Genomic DNA, 15,206 nt, shown 5'->3' with positions numbered 1-15,206 from the left:
AGTCCCCAGACTCTGCAGCTAGAGACGGCCTGATATGTTGTGAACACCTTGATGACGAGGGGGTTATCGATCGGCAGATTAAGGAATATTGCAGGTTGCTCAAATTTCACAGTATGTCTTATGCCTTGAGGATGTTACATCTTTTTGGAAAACTGGGTTCACATGCCTCTGATCAGTGTTTTATCTGATGTGAAGGCAACCACTCAACCTAGTTCATGAGATATTACCGTAAGTATCTAGAAAATTGGTAAAAACGACATATGGGTACTCGATGGGTGGCTACTTATTATCACAATTGATCACGTTCATAAACAACTCCTCTCGATATAATCAGATTTAACGGAACTAATCAGAGCCTAAGATCTCTTTGAATTTAATAAAAAGAGACATGACTTAAAGTCAGAGCGAAATTTAGAATGACTATGTCAAATGGTGGTCATACTTATTACGGCAGGCCCTACAATATCGTTGATCATATGATAAACGACACGTGACAGTATGAACGCGCGCGCGTTGTTGAGAACTTACTGTAAAGGATTGGACTGAGTGCTCAGTAAATTATTGGGGACAGTTAATTAATTGTAACTCGGACTCACCGGGTACTGAATTGGTTTAATCCCCATCTCGACCATTTGAACTATTCGTTTTACTAAGCCCATGAATTTTGAGATTGGTTTTGTTAATATGATTGAAATCTAGAAATGATCTGACTAGCGAGATTTATTATCTCCCAAAAAAAGTCACGAGTGACTCATGCACAACCACAGCACATTTTGTGTGAGAATTAAAATATTTCTTGCCCCAAATTATGGGGGAGTAAACACTAAACAAGAATGCAAATGAAATTAACGAGAAATTGAACGGATACTCTCGTGGGGGGATAAGTTGTGGCGTTATACTAACCACACACTGTTAAACTGGCATCAAGTAATGAGAGACCACCTCGCATTCTAAACAAATGTCCGGATAAAAATATTTCGTAATTTAAACGACATATTAAACGGGAAATCTGAAAGTTCAAGAAGTTTACTGCCGATGTTAAAATCAATATTAATGGGAGAGTGGGAAAGATAATGATTAAGTGATCGTCCTTGTCGGGAGTTAATACGATTATGGTATTATTGCTAACGCCCAATCAGCCACTACCACATCTGGCGGCTACTGCAGTTATTAATAACAGTGCATCTTTTAATTCATTTCATTAAATGCGGTATGCATTCTTTTCACCAGACATCCCCGGATTATTTGTCCGCTTTAAGGATCAATCAAAGAATCAACAGTAAAAGTTTGAAATTTCTAAGCTATTATTTATTGATTAAATTCGAGACGGCTGCGTGTCGTTCTACCCCGTGTGCCAAGATCAGATTGTCGCGCTCTCCTCATGACTTTATTATTCAAGAATTAACAAATTACTTTGATTTAATCCATCATTTCCCGCTAATTAAAAACCGACTTTATTCAGTCAGAGTAGGAAAATACTGCTCTGTCAGCGCCAGGAAATACCGAGTATGAGCCCTATTTTATTGGGTGTTAATTCAGGGTGATAGACATTGTCCCGTAGTAGGGGGCTGTGCCTCACCATCCTTACAAAAGTTCTGCGGAGGAAAGTTCTCACAAATAACAATAGTCACTTCGTTAAATCAGCTGGTAGTAGTAATCAGATTAATATTTGCAGAATAACCTGTCAAATTCCACGGTCGTGTCGTCACTAATTGAGCCTCCGGTCGGGGACTTGTCTGAGATGAAAAGAATTTGAGGTTTTGGGAAAAATTTAGCCCGATCACACGCTAGGGTTTCAATCTTTGTGTTGGGGGTAAAATTGGGCGGCTGGCAGGACTGGGGACAAGACCGGGTTCGCCCGGACAGACTATGGTGTCCAACAAAGCGAGGACAGATCTGCTTGTAGACCGCACTTATAACATAAATCTGTGTAGTCATATCCCATCAGTCTAATTTCCCCTCACTTGGCATATATTTCAGGGATATAGCAGAGGTGGGAATACAATAAACAATGTCTGCCATTTCAATTAATTTGTACGCTCAGACTTCTTAGTCGTAAAAAAGTAATAAAGAATGTACAATATATAAACGGCATAGGGTTTAAGTCTAACCGGGAATATAGTTTGATGTCAGGATATAATAATAACTGGGCTTAAGATATTTGCACTCCAGATCCTTCGTCCACTACAAAACACTTTGTGGTTACCACAAACACTAATGAAAAAATTGTTTTAATGATAAAATAATCGAGGATATACCAGATCATTACTCTCCCACCCGATAATCATCGTCCGAACAGAGCAAATCATGTGCGACCATAGTACCACTCTCCTGCGGCGTCTTGTTGAGTCTAAACCGAGTCTAAGCTCTAAATAGAAGAGTTTGAAACTACACAATTTCTAAAGAATTGAACAGGCAACTTTATGACATAAAACGAGGACAAATATAAATCCATGTGGATGATCGATGATGGACAAATGCACTGAATTATTCAGTTAAAATGTGAAAGCATTTTAAAATGCTTTCTGCAGATTAAAACCAACCCAACAATGGGGACCAAAATCAGATCCGTTAATAATGTTAGAAGAAATACCTTTTGGCATAACTTTTACCAGTAATCTAGAAAACTGTCAGTATTCTTACAAAATTTCCCGTTTTTTTCTCTTATTTAACAAATTTAGGAACATTTAAATTCCCAGAAAATTTAACCTAGGCATTAAATACCAGCACTGAACTTTACGGTTATATAAATTATAATTTCACTCAAATTAAAATTTAACTCAGATTTTCGGCTTTTTAAACAAGTTGCTATATTCTTTCCAAATACCATCGATAAAGTTAACTCCCGTTTAAGAAACTGAGTTTTTAACAAAAGACTTTCAGTATAAACGATCGAGTCCGCATAAATATCTATCTAATCAATATCATGAATCCAGGAGGCAAGGGTGGATGCGTAATCCTCCCGGCAAGATTATCATACTGGTTTCTTCTTGCTCAAATGTTATGCCTTTTGGACCACTCCTTAGCTACTCCTTAGCTACTCCAAGTCCCCTAAGAGGCTAGGACATCAAAGTTCAAACGTTCAAACGTTCTATATCCAATATTGAGACAGTCTGTTCAAATATTGAACGAAATCTAACCCCTCTTTTGACACTGCGTCACTAAATGTTTCGTAAAGAGTGGACAAATTTCGAATTCAAGTTTATACTTTATATGAAAGGTCCGCGAACTAAACAGTTTATGTTAATACATTTGGTAGTGGTATTGGTAGTTTCCGTAATTTGACATATAAAACTGTTGGAAGCCGCAGAATCGTGAGTTATAAAATATTTGTGAATCAACTTTATGTTTTTAGTATAATGTCTATGATGTTATGTCACTAACATATAGACAGTATATTAAAGAGTAAACAGCAGAGTATTGTAACAAAAATCGGCAACATTTTATCACAGGCTGATCCAACAGCAGTGCAAGGTAACAGCAGTGCAAGGTAACAGCAGTGCAAGGTAACATGAAATATGTAAAAATTTTGATTAAATTTTGATTTACTAGAAAACGTTTAAAGATAACATCAATTTTATTGGTGTAAAATTTAAAGTTTATTTTATATAATAAGTAATAACTGATGGGTTACTGGTTTCAATGATGATAGAAAACTATATGTCGAACATTCTCAACAAGCTAATTTTCAATTGACACATCATGGTGAGGTATTAAACACGGTTTTCAAGAAATTATGCTGCTCGGGAAGGATGAAAAGGAGATGAGAAATATTATTAAGTGCAGATTACTCAATTTCTTAAATTTCTTATCTAGATTCTAGACGTTATCATGAAATTTTCCTGCCTCTTTTAGATTCGTACAATCCAATAGCAAAATTGGTTAAATTTGAAGATACGGATTTGTTTTCGAAACCCATCTGTTCAAGTAAAGACATTATTGCTCTTTCTCTTTAGCGTTTCTATCTTTCTGTGGGCTACAGATTAACAGATTGAGATATACGAACAAAAAGGGGATATCAAAGTAACTTAAGGTAAAAAAGATACAAAAGCCACAACGTAGACAGATAAAACAGGATGCGCCAAAGATAAGTCCATCCAAATCTTGTGCTTCGCGAAATTTTGATAATAACTTTAATAAAAACAATCGAAATGCGCTTATTCGCTTCAATACTTTCTAACCACTAAGCTGTCACGCAAGTGAATCATAACTTAAACGTAATGCATTAAATGTTTTGCAGTCTGTATGAATCTATCAGTGATCAGACTAGCTATTTATCCAAGTCAGGATACCTTAAGAACGACAAATTTAGACTACCATAAATTTAGTCAAACTTTTGACTAAAATTGTTGTAAACCAAATTTCATGAGACAAAATTTTTCGGCGACTAATTCTAAAGCAGACCAAAATTTCAGTAGAGCAAATATGACATGAATATTATTAAGCTAACATTGTTTATAATTAATATATGACATCACCGTTCATACTGCACAAAACCGTACCAAAGTCTTATTGCATTTAAAGGGTTAGAGCTCCTCTTGGACATTACATTTTTAATCGATCCATCCCAATGCATGCTCTGTTGAAACGGCTGAAGGATCATATCGACAAAAATGGTTAAGTCGAAAAAGGTTGAAACTGAAAAAGAAACTGAACAGTGTACTGAAGAAATTAGTGTACACAGTCACAAACTCTGGATCTGATGTTATTGACATTCCTGAGTAAGGTATTGCAGCTTAATCTGTAATGCTCAGACGGGGTAGACTAAATTTGTCGTTCTTAATGTAAATGGAATGGAAAATGGTCTCGAAAAGTCGAAAAATGTGACTAAAACTGTTGTAGACTAAAAATTTGCGAAATTTGTGACTAAAATTATGGTAACCAAAATTATGGTAACCAAATTTATTGTGAACCAAATTTATTGGCCCTAAGGTAATGGATTATCCTGACTTGGTAAGTCGAGCCCGCGTGATTTATCTTTTCATTTCATCAAAATGCAGACAACAAGATGACTTTTCTCAACCTAACGCTCAGCAGACAAATCATTGCATGATGCAATTGCAGACACTTTGTTTAGAAGAATTCACCCCATTCCATTCTAGCTAGACATCGGCCGCTAAAGGACCATTTACTTTTTTAAAGATCATCTTTATTAGTTTGAAAACACCTTGAAATATTAAGGTGAAATATTAAATGGAAACATTTAGTCAGCTGGGTAAAAAACTCTTTCTGGGGAAGTTGATTTCACGTCCGTGAGTTGCTGAAAAATGGGGTTTCATGCAGATTTTAAAGGGTCAGTTTATATCTAGTCTGCAAATAAAAATAACTGCAATCCATAATAATCACTCAAGTCTGAGAACGACCTGTGTTATTGTGAATGGATTACCAAAGATTTGAGGACTGAGAGATTAAACCACTAACCAATAAGAAGGACGAGACATAATATGTGATCAGAGATTGTCCAATTATATTACAACAAGTGACATAATTGAAGTCATCATTTAAAGAAGACGGAGGAAAATGTTTCCCAAAATTAAAATATTAGTTTTAGACAAGACTTAAACACCTTGCTCATCGCCAACAATGTAATTTGGCTTATTCCTGAATTTTACCCATGCAACAATTGACGATGAAATATTATTAAATTTTACAGCTCATTATTTACTGCTTAGTCATTGTAATTACTGTTGGTTCACTATGCAACATATGGGACACAATAGCCATTATGCGGACCAAAATCAGTCCCGTTAATATTATTCGAAGAAATACCTTTTAGCATAAATTTTACTAGAAATCTATAAAACTGACGGTATTCTTACAAAATTGCCCATTATATCTATTATGTAACAGATATAAGACCATTTAAATTCCCGAACAATTTAATCTAGGCATATAATATCAGCACTAAATGTTACGGTCATAAATATACAGGGTGGGCCAAAAGTCAGTGTGTAAACGTTGGGTCTTATACCTCCACCGTGTTTTATATTTGAGAGTTGTTGCTTTGCAGATGGCATACTGTACTTACTGGTTCGAGGATTCCGTCGTCAAAATTTGAAAATTCGAATATTTTAGACCACGCCCATTCAATATTAAAACACCTATATTGTTTTCTCTGAACATGCTGAACGCCTAATGTTTTCAGAGACGGTAGATTATCAAATGTTGCATATGATCTGAAAACATTAGGCAAAACGGATTAGAAATGACGAAGTTATCAAGCATTTTGTGTATCTCGTTAACAAAATTGACTGGGTGATTATATGACACCGTGACACGACACCTTATTTGGGCACCCTTAAAAATTCCCATAATGTTTAACGGGGTATAGTTAGGGCAAGAATTGCTGTTTATGGGTCAATCTGTGAACAAATTCGTAACAAAGGTTTGTCTACAGGAATGTGTTGTCCATAGTCCCAGGAACCACCAAAAAAAACCGTCCAGCTGAAACTTTTGGGCAAAAATTTTTATAGTCATTTTTCTCCAGGAACCCATACGCCCCACCACTAATATTGGTTATTCGGCTCCCGAAGGTCTTGAGATCTCCATAGGTAGTGCAAAATGACCGCAATGGCCACATTATGGCAGGCGAATGATAGTTTCAGAACGATTGGAGCTTTATTTTTCGAAATAAATGGAATTTTTCGAAATTTTTCTCAATTTTATTGAAATTTCGAAAAAAATACACCAAATTATTTTTAACGCTTATTTCAAATCTATTTAAAATCTCATCTACAAATAACAAATACAGTTAATCTAAAATGTGTATTCTCAGTAAATACCATGACAATTATTAATACTCAGTTAATATTAATCAAAATTCGCTTGTTCTTCAGGTTCATCATGTCTAATGTTTGTGCAGTTCATACCATGGCATCGTCCACAAGCTGGCAAATAATTGAAGCCATATTTCCTACATGAACATCTGAAAGTCAAACAGGCCTGTTCCACATCGACAGAACGGTTACAACATATAAGGTTCAAAATAGACTCTGGAGCAATTATAGCTTTTGTTGCAACTGGTACGTAAGTGCCACCAGGAGCCAATTTCCAGCCGTAGTCAAGGGGATTCAGACTGACAGCGTTAAGCATGACCCAGGTATGGTACTGTAAGTAAGCTCTAAGGATGTGCTCCGTTGCTGAAGCTATTGTTGGAGGTAGCCTATTCGGATTGAGACTCTTTTTCGCTACCATCCTATTGTATGCTAGGAATCTCAAAGCAGAAAGAGTCTTTTTCTTGTCACCATAAATGTACTGCAAGAAACAGAGGCCTGCCTCAATAATCTTTTCTTTTGATTCTCTCACCGAAAGTAATGTTGCCAACTGACCTTGCTCATCAAAGGTGAGAGCTTTCTTTAGCACTTTAACCTTGCTAAAACCAAACAGTCCACTGACGCTATCACAACCTGAAATACTATGAATTAGAAGAAGTATCTCCTTTTCTTTATGATCTAGATGACTTGATATTTCTTTGATTGAATATGTACCCTTCTTCGTTGTTAGATAAATATCATTGTGATGGTCACTGTTGAAATGATATACTAATAGACTTGAACTATATCGGTATCCTCTGCCTTCAATTCAACATCGCCAAGGAATGACATTTCCAATGTTTTCTTTGCAATTAAAGTATCAGCATCGTTACAAGCTCTGATCACTTCAATACCATTTACAGTAAAAATGCTTGAGATAAGGTCGATCAGTTCTTTTTTGTTATTGTTGTTGCTCAGAAATGTTGTTTTGGTGACAGTACAAAAGGTGGATTTCTTTACAGCAATATTAGCACAGAACGCTTATATTACTCTCCTCTTGTGCTCGTGATCTTTAGTAGAAGGCTCATACCCATCAAAAATCACAGTAACTTCCCGATTTCTAGGGATAAGCTTCAAGTACTCCATTGCTACCTCACCATAATTATCACACCCTTTAAATGAGCTTAGTTGGTGAATTAGCCAACCTCCATCAATGACTATTGACTAGTGGGATCGTGAAGCTGCAAGATTTAAGTGTAGATTGGTTTATACCAAGAGCAGCCTTATTATATTTCCTCATCTTCTGATATTGATCAAATAAGCTCATCGGCACCACAGTTAACTCGTATGTTAGGCATTCCTCTATTGAAGTCTCTCTATCAGCAACCAAGACTAGACGGTTAAAACACTTCAACGGATCGACTGCAACGCTTTTATTATTCACTTTAACCTGCTTTCTTAGTTGTGTCAAGTTCTTTGCTTTACCTTTGATACTTATCTATCGATGAATGTCAACCCATCTAGCTCACGTTACAGGACAGCCCCAACGGCCAAACATTCCTCGGGATTGACCTCATCGTTCCCAGGCTGTGATATAAGACCAGTCGAAAAAGATATTAACTTAGTCTTATCTTCGGATTCTGTAAAGTCGACAGTAACTTTAAACCAAGTTAATAATTTTCCAAATACATCACAGTTTTTCTTGATTGATGACTTGGTAAGATCTGAGTGGATGGCAGCTTTAGTTGGTACTCCTCGCTTCGATGAATTAGCTAATGAATCTCCAAAAGACTGATTTATTAAAGCCATCTGATTCAGGGTGGCCACCCATAACTTGTGAGCGGACTCACGATTACGCATCCTTCCACTTGTTAATCCACCACTAGATTTAGCTGCCCTCATAAGACTCTGCTCTATGGAGAGGTCAGTCCACACCCCGGCCCACTCGTGGTCGTTGTAACAAACCGTGTGAAGCCCAGTTACTTTAAAGGTCTTTAAAAGCGCCCCATACTTGACTTTAAAAATAGCATCCTGCTCCAAATACAGTCTTAAAGCTTTTGCATACTGTCCCCTCCCAGCTGCTGCGAAGTAGGGCAGCATCAAAGCTACTGCTGATAAATGCATATTGTAGTCGTGCAACCTCTCTGCTCTTATGAATTCCTTTACTAGTGTTATCATGTTGTGGTAAGTAACCCATAGAGCTGCTGTTCTACTGTTGGAAAACAGGTTCTTTAGAAGCAGAGTTATTTTCTCTGATAGATCCTGAATAGATTTAGTCTTAAAGTTAACACCTAGATTTTCGCTCACACATTTGTTGATGTAACCTTCCAAGTCTACTAGTTCATCGTCGTAAACTTCTTCCTCTATAATGAAACAACAAAGAGCGGCGTCGATCAGAAAGTGGGCTCTCAAAGCTTTATAGTAAGATCCTCCATCCGATATATGCGTGACGTCTCCAGGATACACGAGTTTGATGAGCTCCTCTAAACCCGAGTCTGCCATTATATAGCCTATGCAGCCAAGAAAACTCGTGAGAGTGTGGAAGCCCCCAACCCTGACTACAATAGGCATCCCAGTTTCCAGTACTATTCGGGTGGCCTTAATCCACAATGGCAAATCGAATGTGATTATCATCGGCTCACTGTAGGATAACTTAAGACATTCAACCAGAGTAGTATGTACCGTCGAATAGCTGTCTGGGGGTTGGTCAATAATCTGTTGTTCGTTAGTTAACCTTGATATTTGTTAATTGAAGTTATTTCCCGAGTAAGATTTGAAATAAGCGTTAAAAATAATTTGGTGTATTTTTTTCGAAATTTCAATAAAATTGAGAAAAATTTCGAAAAATTCCATTTATTTCGAAAAATAAAGCCCCAATCGTTCTGAAACTATCATTCGCCTGCCATAATGTGGCCATTGCGGTCATTTTGCACCCCCTATGGAGATCTCAAGACCTTCTGGAGCCGAATAACCAATATTAGGGGTGGGGCGTATGGGTTCCTGGAGAAAAATGACTACACATTCCAGTAGACAAACCTTTGTTACGAATTTGTTCACAGAAAAATCAACTCTTGCCCTAACTAGTAGTTAACGGGGTCACCTTATCACGTGATTAGGTAAACCAATCACCTGATCACACGTAATGAATAAACTCGTTATGCTTCATATCTCGGTCATCTGAGAAGCTACAGTTCTTATTCTTTCAGGACAAACGTAATTCGAATGGCCAAACACAATTCAATAACATTTAGCTTGATCCGACTATCCAAACTATCAAATAAATGTGAAAATGAACCTCCATTTGAAAAAAATGAAAGCGAATATTTTTCGAGTTGACAAATTCCTCGAACCAGTAGTGGTACTAAGTCATACCAGAAGGAAGTATTTCAATTGGGCACTCAGTGACTGAGCTATTAAGGCCAACGTTTGCACACTGGCTTTTGGCCCACCCTGTATATTAAACTTTCTCTGCTCTAACGTTTAGGAAACTTGATTTTAGTTTAAAGGGGTATCTCAAAGGGACCATGCAGCCAGCATCTCTCCAATTCATTAAATTCATCATGTCCATTGTCCAAGATTACAACGTTGCTGAATGTCCTTTTCACTACAGAGCAATGATCCTAACATTTTGTTGGTTCCATGTTTCAAGTTTTTCCTTTCGGATACTTTTTCTGAGTTCTTTAGGATCAGCTAGATAGACATGGGCTAACTCAGTTTTTGATTTGTTTACAAACAAGTTCCACTCAGACATGGTTTGTTTGAGATTAGGCAGCATGTTCTCAAGCTCCATGTCCTCTCCCTTAAAGTCAACATCGTCTGTATATTCCCATCCTTCAGGATTTTCTTCTACAAACAATGAAACAAGAAATTTCAATGGAACAAAAAATTTAATTTTAGCACATTTTACAGAATAAAAAGATGTAAAACAATTCATAAATATAATGCCCAATTGGTGTATGACTTTTTGTCCTTGACTGCTAGTTCGGTTTTGGAAGGACAGGTAACTAACGGGGCAAGGAATGCGCATGCCTGAAAGCTTTTGCACACACCGAAACGCTAGTTCAGTTAGGTTTTTAGAGACAAGGCTCATATTAGGACTAGAAGAAATTTTTTAGTAGACATTAGGGGTTCTGTTTATAGTTGTTACTATAGGTTGCAGTCTTGTTGTGACAAAAAGTCTACACTAAAACATGCTTTAGTTTATATTGTTTAGTTCAAGGATATAAAATGTAGCTTCAAGGTGGATATTAAAGAGCTGGCGAAAGATTATGGCCTTTGTATCAATGGTTATAATAAGCTATAAATATCTTAAACTATACAGTGCTAATTAAAAATTTCTTTATACTTCATTCTCAGATTAGATTTAGAAAATTCAAAAAATATACATTTATTTTATTAATACTTTCTCACACATTCTTTACTCACAGGACAAGACTTGGGAAACAGTAGCCTAGGGGAATTTAATTGAGATGTGTGTGACCAGCCAGTTGTAATGTTTGGAAAATAACATTTGTGCAGTCAAAATCTTTTACGGTCCAATCAAGCAGGGCGTGGTTATGCTGATTGGCTAATAGCGCACGTTAACAGTGGAGGCTCATTTTGTCCCTAATGTTTCTCTAACTTGGTAGAGTGCTGCTGCTAGAAACCAGATTGAAGATTTCTCCAGATAAACTGTCACCTTGGAATGCACCTTGGAAGCTTTGAAACAATTCTGATAATTCGTTCTTCACTCTGACCTCATAAGTGTGTGACTTAAAATGTGAGCCACTGAAATCGAATTACTTTTAAATGGTTCTCAATTTTATCTTGGACGATTCTAGGCTATTGCTGGATGTGAGCTTTTTTATGGACAGTCCTGTGGGATCTGTGGGAGCACTTATGTTTTGTATGTATTCTTTAAATGTATGTATAAGTTCAGATCAGGGTCCCTTAAGGACTATAGTGTTGTGTTAATAAAGATATAGTCCCTGTAAGCCTTATTTCTGAAAAATTTTGAAGAATCGAGGGTAGGTTTATCCATAGTAGAGGATAAAAACGATTTCGTATATTAAATAGCTTTAATTCTACGTCATATTAAAAACATTACATCATTTTTGCTAGATACAAAAATAAATTTTAAAATAAATAACTCTTTTGCTGCTTAGGCGCGGCACCGATATATTAAAACTTTTTCCACATTTTAAAGCTTTAGCAAACTAGATAGATATACATATTACTGATTGTAGAGCAGCTCAGTTCAGTTGAATGCTGCCAACATTTTAAATTTCCATAAATGCAAAAATTTGTGAGATAAACCGAGCCACCCATCATGTTGCACATCGCTGGCATTGTCGACTGTATCACAGCCTATGCTGTAGGCAAACGTACTCGAACAGCACAGGGCATGCTTCATCATCGTATTAGTGTATGGACCATTATGTTTTTAACAATTCGTTATGTGTCGATTTCAGCATTGGGGTCCCCTCTTCGTCCTGTTTGTGTGTTTGTAGCCTGTCTGGACTCTTGGACATCTGATACATGTGGCCATCATGGGCTCTATTCTCTGTATGGGGCACATGTGGCCACAGTAGATGAACTCTGTATATTTTTAGATGGACTCTTGTAGTCATGTAATTTGTATTATGGAGTATGAATTATCTTTATTTTATGTTTTATGAACGTGATAGCCTGAGGTCCCCAGGTAAAGAAACTACTGCTAACTGCTGCTGACTGCTGCTGATCACTGCTGCTCACTGCTACTAACTGCTGCTCACTGCTGCTCACTGCTACTCTTCACATAGCCATGTGTCTACGCGTACTGCGTGACGCGCTTGTTTCACAATAGAATCTTTGCCGCCTTCGGCGGTCGCGCGCTACTGCAAGCGAGAGGGCTCTAGTTCACAGGGGGGCTGAAACCAGGTTTTCGATCAAATGCTGCCATTTGTAGTCAAACGTCGCAAACAGTTGCTCTCGTCCAATGAAATCACTGCATTTTGAAAGTCAGCATGCATAAATTGAATTACATATATTCATATGCGGAGCTTGGCTTACATAATGCAGCGATTTTATTGGACGAGAGCAACTTTTGGCGACGTTTGACTACACATGGCAGCGTTTGATCGAAAACCTGGTTTCAGCTCCCCCTGTGAGTTAGAGCAACTGCTGCTCAGTGCAGCTCACTGCTGCTATGGGCGCGCGCGCCAAACAAGTGTATTTTATTCGAAGGCAAATTTAAATATGCACGTGCGAGGCTATATTGTATCACATCGTAACCGCCATTCTCGTTTCACTTAGTAAAACATACAGGAGAGCCGCGCACTCGTGCGCGGCGGGTCATACAACGTATGACAAAGGCTTATAATATATAAAACTGGTTTAGCATATGTAGCTCTACAAAGTATTTTAAGGATAAAATAAACCTTATTTATTGAATCATTAATAATAAAATTATTATCAAATTGCAATTAATCAAATACAATTTTATTAAAAATTATCGAATACATTACACTATTATATTTTAAAACCTATTCATATTCCCCAATGGAATGAAAGTGTATAAACTGCTTTTTTCCCACAAAAGGATTGAATCAAAAATGTTCATTACATTTGCATTTCTTTTATTATAGATATTAGTTCGGTCAACTTTTTTATTTCTTCATTTGAAACATTCCAAAATTTAAAATTTTTTGTAATTCTATTAAAAATTACAATTCCAAATTCTCTTAAATCCTTTTGATTTAGAGAGAAACAAATTTTTAGAGAAACAAATTTGAATTTTGATCTTTATTACAGATTAAACATATCATATATAACCATAAAAGCCGCGCGTCGGCTGATTGCCTCAACTTGGATTGGTAGTAATTTCAGTTTACAGAAGCTGAAGGACGGCAGCTCAAAAGCCCCAGTGAACCATCGGAAAGATCAAGGACTCGAGTGCCAATAGTGGCTTTTTCGAACCCATTTTCGCCGATTTGCTGTGGCCCAGATGAGCCGCGCCCTGCTGCTTAACGGCACATGATGGTTTTTGTTTAAATACTTATTTAAATTTAAGCGATAATTCATTTGGTGGTTTACAGTTTTTGAATCATGTTCATCATTTATTTTTCGTTCAATTATCACGTGTTTACAATTCAGTCATACCATGCATAGTCAACATTGTTGAGGCAACCAGCTTCCGCAGTTCAATAATTGGAGACCGAAAAATATAAATTGACCGAAATCAATAATATTCTTGATTCCATTTAGTACATAATAAGTTGGTTTTATTCTCTTGCAACACTACTGCACAACAAAAACTGCGCCTGTCCACCAGCAACAGCGCAGTCATAGGTGTGCAGCCAAAGCTAGGCCACACACCCATGGCCGCGCCGGTTAAACAACTCTATATTCAATCGTTATATTAGGAAATTTTAGTTAATTCTTTGATCACTCTTCAGTGCCGGTGGGCAGGCACCCCGCATAGTTGGCTTTCCAAATTTACAGTCTCAAGAAAGCCGAAACGGTAATCGAGTCCCGGAGCAGAACACACATTTAGAAAATTGAAAAATTAAAATTAAAATAACAAATTAAAATTAAAAATTAAAAATTACATGACTACGAGAGTCCAGACAGGCGACAAACACACAAACCGGACGAAGAGGGGACCTCACTGCTGAAATCGACACATAATGAATTGTTGAAAACATAATGATTCCTACACTAATATGATCTTGAGGCATGCCCTGCATGTACTGTGCGAGTACATTGTAAATAATTTAATTTTAAACCTTAGCTAAAACTGTTTGTTAAAAAGTTTTTGACGTCAGGAGAAAATCATTTCATTGTTTTAGTCGCAGTTTAGTAACAAATAATATAAAGAGTAACTAGCTCTGAGAGAAATAAAAAAATTAAAGTCTTAAGATACTTGATATTAATTAAACTTTTACTACATCTGCTGCTTGTCCCTCTAGTCTTCACAACCTCTGGACTCTGGAGGTATGGGACCGCTATGCACTGTATTTGTAGATCGTGTCTCTGAGATGATAGCTGACCATAAAAAAGAAGCCAAGAGCCAAGTCAAAAATCATATCAGAACACGATTCAGATTTGATCTGTTAAGAAGTACACTCATTGCACTAAGATTAACGGGTGATACTCGTAAAATATCTGTTCCATATATTGGAACCGTCGACGAGGACCGTCGACGAGTCCAACTCGGCGCGCGTCCTGGTAGGTTGTAAACCTACAACACTAAGAGGAATCAGAGGAAGATCAACGGCCCAGCATCTTGAACTGCATGACATCTCTTTCAACCTCATCCCCCAGAAGACGAGCTTTGAGGTCTCCTAGATTTGTTTATGTCAATTTTGATATTTTACTGTACTATTTTATGTTGTATATAATTTTACGGACGAAATGATCCCAGGGGGGACTCCCAACCCACCGCTTCGGCGGGTAGTTGACGCACCTTTCACAAGCAAGAGCCACTTTGGTCTA

The sequence above is a fragment of the Bolinopsis microptera genome, chromosome 2 (assembly GCF_026151205.1).
Source record: "Bolinopsis microptera isolate Bmic1 chromosome 2, MBARI_Bmic_1.0, whole genome shotgun sequence".
Classification (NCBI taxonomy): domain Eukaryota; kingdom Metazoa; phylum Ctenophora; class Tentaculata; order Lobata; family Bolinopsidae; genus Bolinopsis; species Bolinopsis microptera.
Note: the sequence above shows the minus strand (reverse complement) of the source record.